The sequence below is a fragment of the Suncus etruscus genome, chromosome 14, assembly GCF_024139225.1.
Source record: "Suncus etruscus isolate mSunEtr1 chromosome 14, mSunEtr1.pri.cur, whole genome shotgun sequence".
NCBI lineage: Eukaryota > Metazoa > Chordata > Mammalia > Eulipotyphla > Soricidae > Suncus > Suncus etruscus.
This window is the reverse complement of record NC_064861.1, coordinates 33,015,788-33,023,425: the sequence shown is the minus strand read 5'-3', so window position 1 is coordinate 33,023,425 and position 7,638 is coordinate 33,015,788. Positions and strand designations below refer to the sequence as shown.

At 39.7% G+C, this 7,638-nt stretch overlaps 1 non-coding gene across 1 annotated transcript; it reads left to right on the top strand.

Annotated features, from left to right (window-relative positions):
* The first annotated feature begins 368 nt into the window (after positions 1-368).
* LOC126028770 (U1 spliceosomal RNA) lies at positions 369-532 on the top strand. Its single transcript, XR_007502485.1, has one exon. It is a non-coding gene; the product is annotated as a U1 spliceosomal RNA (small nuclear RNA).
* The last annotated feature ends 7,106 nt before the right edge of the window (positions 533-7,638 follow it).

Here is a 7,638-nt window from a genome sequence, read left to right as displayed (position 1 = left end):
CAAATAAACCACTTAGTCCATTTTATACCAATGGATATTGAGTGTTTTGAACTTTCACAATAAAAAACATTCATCAGAAAGAATTTGGGGTAGTTCCCAAGGAAATCTGAATAAGATATTAAGAGCTTATATCTACAATAGTAGCATGACATTGGTTAATGTGGAAAAAAAGGTGTACGTGAGGGGAAACCATGTCTAAATTATGCATTTTATATATATTGGTTTTTGGGTCATACCCAGCAGTGCTCAGGGTTACTCCTGGCTCTATGCTCAAAAATCGCTCCTGGCAGGCTCAGGGGACCATATGGGATGCCGGAATTTGAACCACCGACTTTCTGCATGCGAGGCAAATGCCTTGCCTCCATGCTATACTTACCTGGCAGGGAAGATACCGTGATCATGAAGGTGGTTTCCCCAGGGCGAGGCTTATCCATTGCACTCCAGATGTGCTGACCCCTGCAATTTCCCCAAATGTGGGAAACTTGACTGCATAATTTGTGGTAGTGGGGGATTGCGTTCGCACTCTCCCCTGATATTTCTTGTCTAAAAATAGATCTTGCTGTGGCTGTCTTATGTTTCCATGACGTTCTATTTTATGTTTTAAACTATTAGTTTGGTGTTTTATGTTTAGACTAATTGCCTTGGCTAGTTTCTGAGCATATTTTGTTTCCATTTGCCAGATGATGTGAAGTAGTCCCATTTCTTTACTTACCCCTCCCTATATTTTTAATATTCCTGTGTTTTCCTCTGAATAGACTAAGAGTTCTGCTATCCGTGCTCATTCTCAGTCCTGAAGAGAACAAATTGACTCCGAGATTTTACATTTTACTATAAGACTAAGCAGTCTTACACAATTTAAGTTGAGGAAAAGCTGATGTGATTTTGGAGTGTCTGGAGAGATAGCACAATGGGTATGGTGTTTGACTTCAAGCAGCCTGAGTTCTATACCAGGCATTCTGTGTGGTCCCCTGAACCTGCCAGGAGTGATTATCTGAGCACAGAGCCAGAAGTAACTTTACGCCTGAGTGCTGTCAGGGCGGCACCCTTTCCCCTCACAAATAAAACCACACACACACACACACACACACACACACACACACACACACACACACACACACCCCGAAGTGACTTTGAACCAAAATGTAGCTTAATTAAAGCACCTGACTTACACTCAGGAGATTTCACAACACGTGACCATTTTGACCCTCCCAAAATATTGTTATATAACTAATTAGTAATTAGAAGGAAATATATTTGAAGTACTACTTGAAGTTGTTTCTAAGATTTTTATATTAAAAATAGGCGTTGTTTAAATTATTTTTTTCTCAAAATGATTTATAAATAGTTATGGATATACTTAAAATGATTGTCAGGAGTGAATATTACTTACATCATGGAAAGATGAACATGTAGTCTGTTTCTGAAATGAAAATTCACTGGCCAATAAGTATATTCCATATTTACTCTTGTAACATAATTACTTTATCCCATATTTACTCAATGACAATCTTATTATCTACACTACAGTATATAAATAAGCATTTAAACAAGTCTTAATTTTTCCTGCCACTAAAATTGTCTGTAGCCTTAAAAAAATTAAATATAACTGTCTATAGCCTTAGAAAATATTTTCTCCTTAGGTTAGGGAAAATGATAAGCTTTCCAAGGGAGTGAAAGTTAGGTAAGGGAAAAGAATATCAAGGGGGCCAGCATTGATGTTTAGTTTTTGGTTTTGGTTTCGGTTGTTATTGTTACTGTTTGTTTCATTGGTTGGTTTTTTGTTAACAGTTAAAGAAATGAAGATATGTAATACATTAAAAAAAATGACAACAAAGAATGCTGTTCTGATCCACTAGAAAATGTCCCTAATTTGGGGTTAGGGTGATTTTTTTTTTGGTTTTTGGGCCACAGCTGGTGACACTCAAGCATTACTCCTAGCTATGCTCCCAGAAATCGCTCCTGGCTTGGGGGACCATATGGACCCCGGGGAATTGAACCTCAGTTCGTCCTAGGTCAGCTGCGTGCAAGGCAAACACCCTACCACTGCTCCACCACTCTGGTCCCAAGTTTAGGATGATTTTAAACTATGGTGAGAAAGTGCATATATCCACAAATTCACTTTTTATGTATATATAGATACAAGGATGTACGTATACACATTTTTCAAGGACTATTTTAGTTATCTTGACAACTTCCTAATGAAGTTATTTGTTTTTTTTTGGGGTCTTTTTGGGGGGGCCAACACCCGGTGGTGCTCAGGGGTTACTCCTGGCTGTCTGCTCAGAAATAGCTCCTGGCAGGCACGGGGGACCATATGGGACACTGGGATTCGAACCAACTACCTTTGGTCCTGGATCGGCTGCTTGCGAGGCAAACGCCGCTGTGCTATCTCTCCGGGCCCTAATGAAGTTATTTGTACTACAGTTACTACAGGGTACTACAGGGTACTGCAGTTCTCATTGACATCAATAAGGTAGTATTGCCTATTTATTCTCTGATGCATCTTACAGAAGAGTAAACTGGTGAGAGTATATATTTTATATATATAATGTGTATATATAGTGACCTGTTACATGAAGATGTGAAAATCAGATGTAAATGGTGTAAATTTCCTTATTGAAAATACATATTTTGTGTTGTTCCAATGCAACAGAAGTTTTTCAATCTCTTTGGCTTCTGTATACGCCATGTATAAGTGTAAATATAATCAGACAGTTTAAAAATGGTGCATGTATATATACAGTTGCAAGTCTGAACAAATGTATAGAATAAATCTTTTATTTAAATTGTGATTACCGGCTGCAAGAAAAGTGCATGGGGGACCCTGTGCATCTGTGCATTTGGCAAAATGTCTTAAGTCAAATTGAAGGTCATCCCAACATAACAGTCCATTTCTGGACATGACTTGGGTGGTTTATGCTTTATGAAAGAATATGTTTTGAATTCAATTGTCTTAAGACTTTTTAAAATCAAGTTTACTGGGGCCAGAATGATAGCACAGCCATGGGGTGTTTGCCCTGCACGTGGCTGACCCAGGACAAACCTGGGTTCGATTCCCGGCATTTCACATGGTTTCCCCACACTCATCCTGCCAGGAATGATTTCTGAGCACAGAGCCAGGAGTAACCCTTGAGTGCCACCAGGTGTGGCCCAAAAGCCTAAATAAATAAATACATGGAAAAAAACTCAAGTCAACCATCGTTCAATAAAGAGTTCACACAGCTTCTTCCATGAAATATTTTTTTCTTTTATTCTTTATTACTTTTTCCTACTTTCATGAATTTTTAATCCCTTTGGAGACATAGAATTCCAGGAATATTACATTGTACTGTGTGTGATATAGACACATTACCATTCATGGTATGAATTCTGGGGTCTACAGAACCATATATATATGTATATATTATATATATATTTGGTTTTTGGGCCACACCCGGCGGTGCTCAGGGGTTACTCCTGGCTATCTGCTCAGAAATATCTCCTGGCAGGCACGGGGGACCATATGAGATGCCAGGATTTGAACCAACCACCTTTGGTCCTGGGACGGCTGCTTGCACAAACGCCACCGTGTTATCTCTCCAGCCCCTACAGAACCATTTTTGATATATTCTCAGTTATATAATTTTTAAATTTATTAGAAATTTAATTTTTTCATGTGATGTCACTGCAGTGTGAATTTTTTGTTTTATTTATTTTTTTGGTTTTTCTATCACACCTGGCAGCGCTCAGGGATTACTCCTGGCTTTATGCTCAGAAATCGCTCCTGGCAGGCTCTGGGGACCATATGGGATGCCAGCATGCAAGGCAAATGCCTTACCTCCATGCTATCTCTCCGGCCCCTGTTTTATTTTTTTTTAATCTTTTAATGTTTACTTTCTGAAGTGAATTTGAATAAATGAGAAAATACATTGTCTCTGGGGAAAAAAAAAGTCAGAATTTCTTTCTAACAGCCACTCCAGCTGAAATGCAGGGTCGTGGAATACAGGCACCTTTTATTTTACTAAAGGAACATTTCAAAATTACCAACTGACTGTTATAGCATCTAAGAATTCCTTTTACTTCACTTCCTGGGCAAGATTTGTAATATCTGACTTTTTAATTTTTGCCAGTCGGTGGGCGTGAAATGTTATCTCCTTGTGGTCTATTGTATTTCCCTTGACTACTAACAAGGTTGATCTCTTTGTGTGTTTAATAGCCATTTGTATTTCCTGTTCTGAGAAATGCTTATTCATATCATTTACCCTTTTTTTCCCTATGAGTTGTTTATCTTTTCTTATTAAGAGGAATTTGTTGCACATTTTGGAAAGGAATCCTTTGTCATCTGTAGGTAACCCAAATATTGTACTAGTCTGTAGTATGTCTTCACTCTTTGAGTAAATAGATAACTGTTAAAATGCACCCATCTTGGGGCCAAAGTGATAGCGCAGGGGTAGGACATTTGCCTTGTTTGCAGACAACGTGGGACAGACCTGGATTTGATTACCGGCAATGCATATGATCCCTTGAGCCTGCCAGGAGCAATTTCTGAGCTCAGAGCCAGGAGTAACCCCTGAGCACCTTTGGGTGTGGTCCAAAAAATGCACCCATTTTTCCCCCGCATGATCTGTGTATTGGAAATTTGATTTACAAAAACATTCCCTTTGTGCAGGGGAGTCCTTCCCTGTTTGTTCTCAGGTTCTCAACACTTTCCTCACCTCCTCTGTGTCTAGCTGTGCCTGGACCACATTAATATACTTCTTTGCTCATAGGTCTGGGCACAAGGAAAACACAGACAGGTGATCCCAGGGTCAGAGGGAAGCAAAGCTGAAGCCTGGGTGCTCCCAGCTTCTTCCTTACAACATTGTGGCACTGCTTGTGTCTCTTCACTGAAAATCCTCCCAAGTTGCCTCTTTTCCTGCAGCCTCAGAGCTTTGAGTTGTAGAATTACAGTTGTCGTTGCAACTATAACACTACAATACTCTTCTGTTAAGTGCCTATTTTCTGTCAGCCCAAGGACTGCATTTTCTTTTTTCATTTATGGGGGGAGGTGGTGTCTTCCTTGCTGCACTTCTACAAAAATCCCTTCATTAGCTTAAACTCTCCTCAGTTCTCCCAGTATGAGTATCCCATGTGTTTCTGGTGGATTTACCCACCCCAAAATCACATTTTCTTTTCCTGTCTTTGTTAATTTTTTTTGTTTTTGTTTTTGTTTTTTCTTTGCTCAGTATTTCTTAGCCTTGACGGTACTGCAATTTTCAATGAAATGACTTGTTATAGGGCTGTCTGTGTGCTTTAGTATGTTTATAGCATCCCTAACCTCCAAGGCTATGACAACCAAAACTTGCCAAATGTTTGCAAGGAGAAGACTTGCCCTCGTTAGAGCTTATGTCAACCCCACAGGTTGACATTGGTAAAACTTGATATCTAGTGTGATCATTTTTTTTTTCCTGTTATTTTGTTTTCCTTTCTGAGCCACATCCAAAAGTGCTGAGGTCTTATTCCTGGTTCTGTACTCAGAAATTAATCCTGGCAGTGCTCAGAGGACTATATGGGGTGCTGGAATTGAACCTAGGCTGGTCGTATGCAAGGCAAGTGCCCCACCCTCTGTTCTATCACTCTGGCCACTAGTCTGAGAATGTTTTTCCTTTTTGATATCCATCTTCGTTTTTTGTTTGGGGCAGGCTCAACTGGAGATGCTCAAAGTTTACTCCTGTACTCAGGAATTACTTTTGGCTATGTTCAGAAGAGCAGCTTGGGTTGACTGCAGCGCAAGGCACCTTATCCAGTGTATTATTGGTCCAGCTCCTGATCTCCTTCTTTATGATTGTAATGTCTATTCTTAGGCCTTCATTCTTTCAGGGACATTTTTAGAATCAGGTAAGTAAGAATCAATGAGGGGCCAGAGAGATAGCACGTTTGCCCGGCATACCGAAGGATGGTGGTTTGAATCCAAGCATCCCTTATGGTCCCTCAAGCTTGCCCGGAGCGATTTCTGAGTGTAGAGCTAGGAGTAACCCCTGAGTGCTGCTTGGTGTGACCAAAAAAAAAATGAAAACTAGATACCATAAAAAGAATTGTTGGGATTTTTGTTGTTTTAGGGCCACAGCTATCAATGCTCAGGGGTTATTCCTGGCTCTTCACTCAGGAGATCACTCCTGGTGGACTTGAGGAACCATATGGGATGCTGGCAAGCAATCTACCTGCAGTATTGCTCTGATCCTAAAATAATTTTATAAAAATGTAATTAGCATTAGTTGCAAAGTTGTTCATAATTGAGTTTCAGTCATACAATGTTCCAACACCCATCCCTTCAACGGTTCATGTTTCCAATGACTTCCAATGTCTCTTCATTTTCCCTTCTTCTACCCCTGCTCTAGTGTACCTCTATGGCAGGTTTTTTTTTTCCCTCTCTCTCCCCTTTCCTTTTTTCCTTTTAGGTGCTGAGGTTTGCAATACTGTTGCTGAAGGGGTATCATGTATATCACTTACATCATTTCAACACCCAATTTTTGTCCAGAATGATCATTTCCAACACTCATTGTCATAGTGGTCCCTCTCCGCCTTAACTACATTCTGTGTGACTCTACTCTTTGTGGCAAACTTCCTACCATGGACTGGTCCTCCTGGCCCTCATCTCTATTGCCTTTGGTTACTATTACCATGCTATATTTATTTCACAAATAAGTGTGATGATCCTATGTATATTCCTCTTCCTTTGACTCATTTCATTCAACATGATACTCTCTATATTTATCCATGACATTTATACAAATTCATGACTTAATTTTTCCTAACAACTTCATAGCATTCCACTAAGATGTGTCATTTTCCTTATCTACTCCTCTATTTTTTTTAAAACATTTTATTTACATATTTTTGGTTTGGGGCAACACCCAGAGGCACTTAGGGGTTACTCCTGGCTCTGCACCCAGAAATAGCTCCTGGCAGGTTAAGGGGACCATTTGAGATACCGGAAATCAAATCCAGGTTCGTCCCTACTCATCTGTTCTTAGCACTTGAGTTGTTTCCAGATTATGGTTACTGTGAATATTGATGCCATGAACATATGAGTGTAGATGTCTTTCATTGGATTTTTTGTTTTGTTTTATTTGGGCCACACTGGTGACGCTCAGGGATTACTCCTGGCTATCCGCTCAGAAATAGCTCCTGGCTTAGGGGACCATATGGGATGCCAGGGAATCGAACCGAGGTCCATCCTAGATTAGCACATACAAGGCAAGTGTGCTACCGCTTGCACCACTGCTCCAGCCCGGAATTTTTTAAATGATAGTTACATCAATGGATAGACAAGTTTCCAAAATTATGGCAACCAATTTTTCTGTTCACCGACATATTAAGTCTGCATGTTGTTAAGTTACCTTTTTACTATCTTATAATAGTTAAAATTTTCTCCACAGGTTTCCAATTTACATTTTGTAGCTTACATGTATATTAGATGTTGTTTTTACAACTGTGCTTCCTACCTTTCCCTGATACCTCATAACTCTGAAAATTTTGTAAATGGTATCTTCTTTAAAGTCTATTTGTAGTAACATGTATCAGTATAATTGTTGCTGTGTGAGGATAGTGAGCATAGTAGCGTGTGGTTCTGGAGGCCACCGGATGTGATCATTAGGAAACAAACAAAGCCAGGATCTG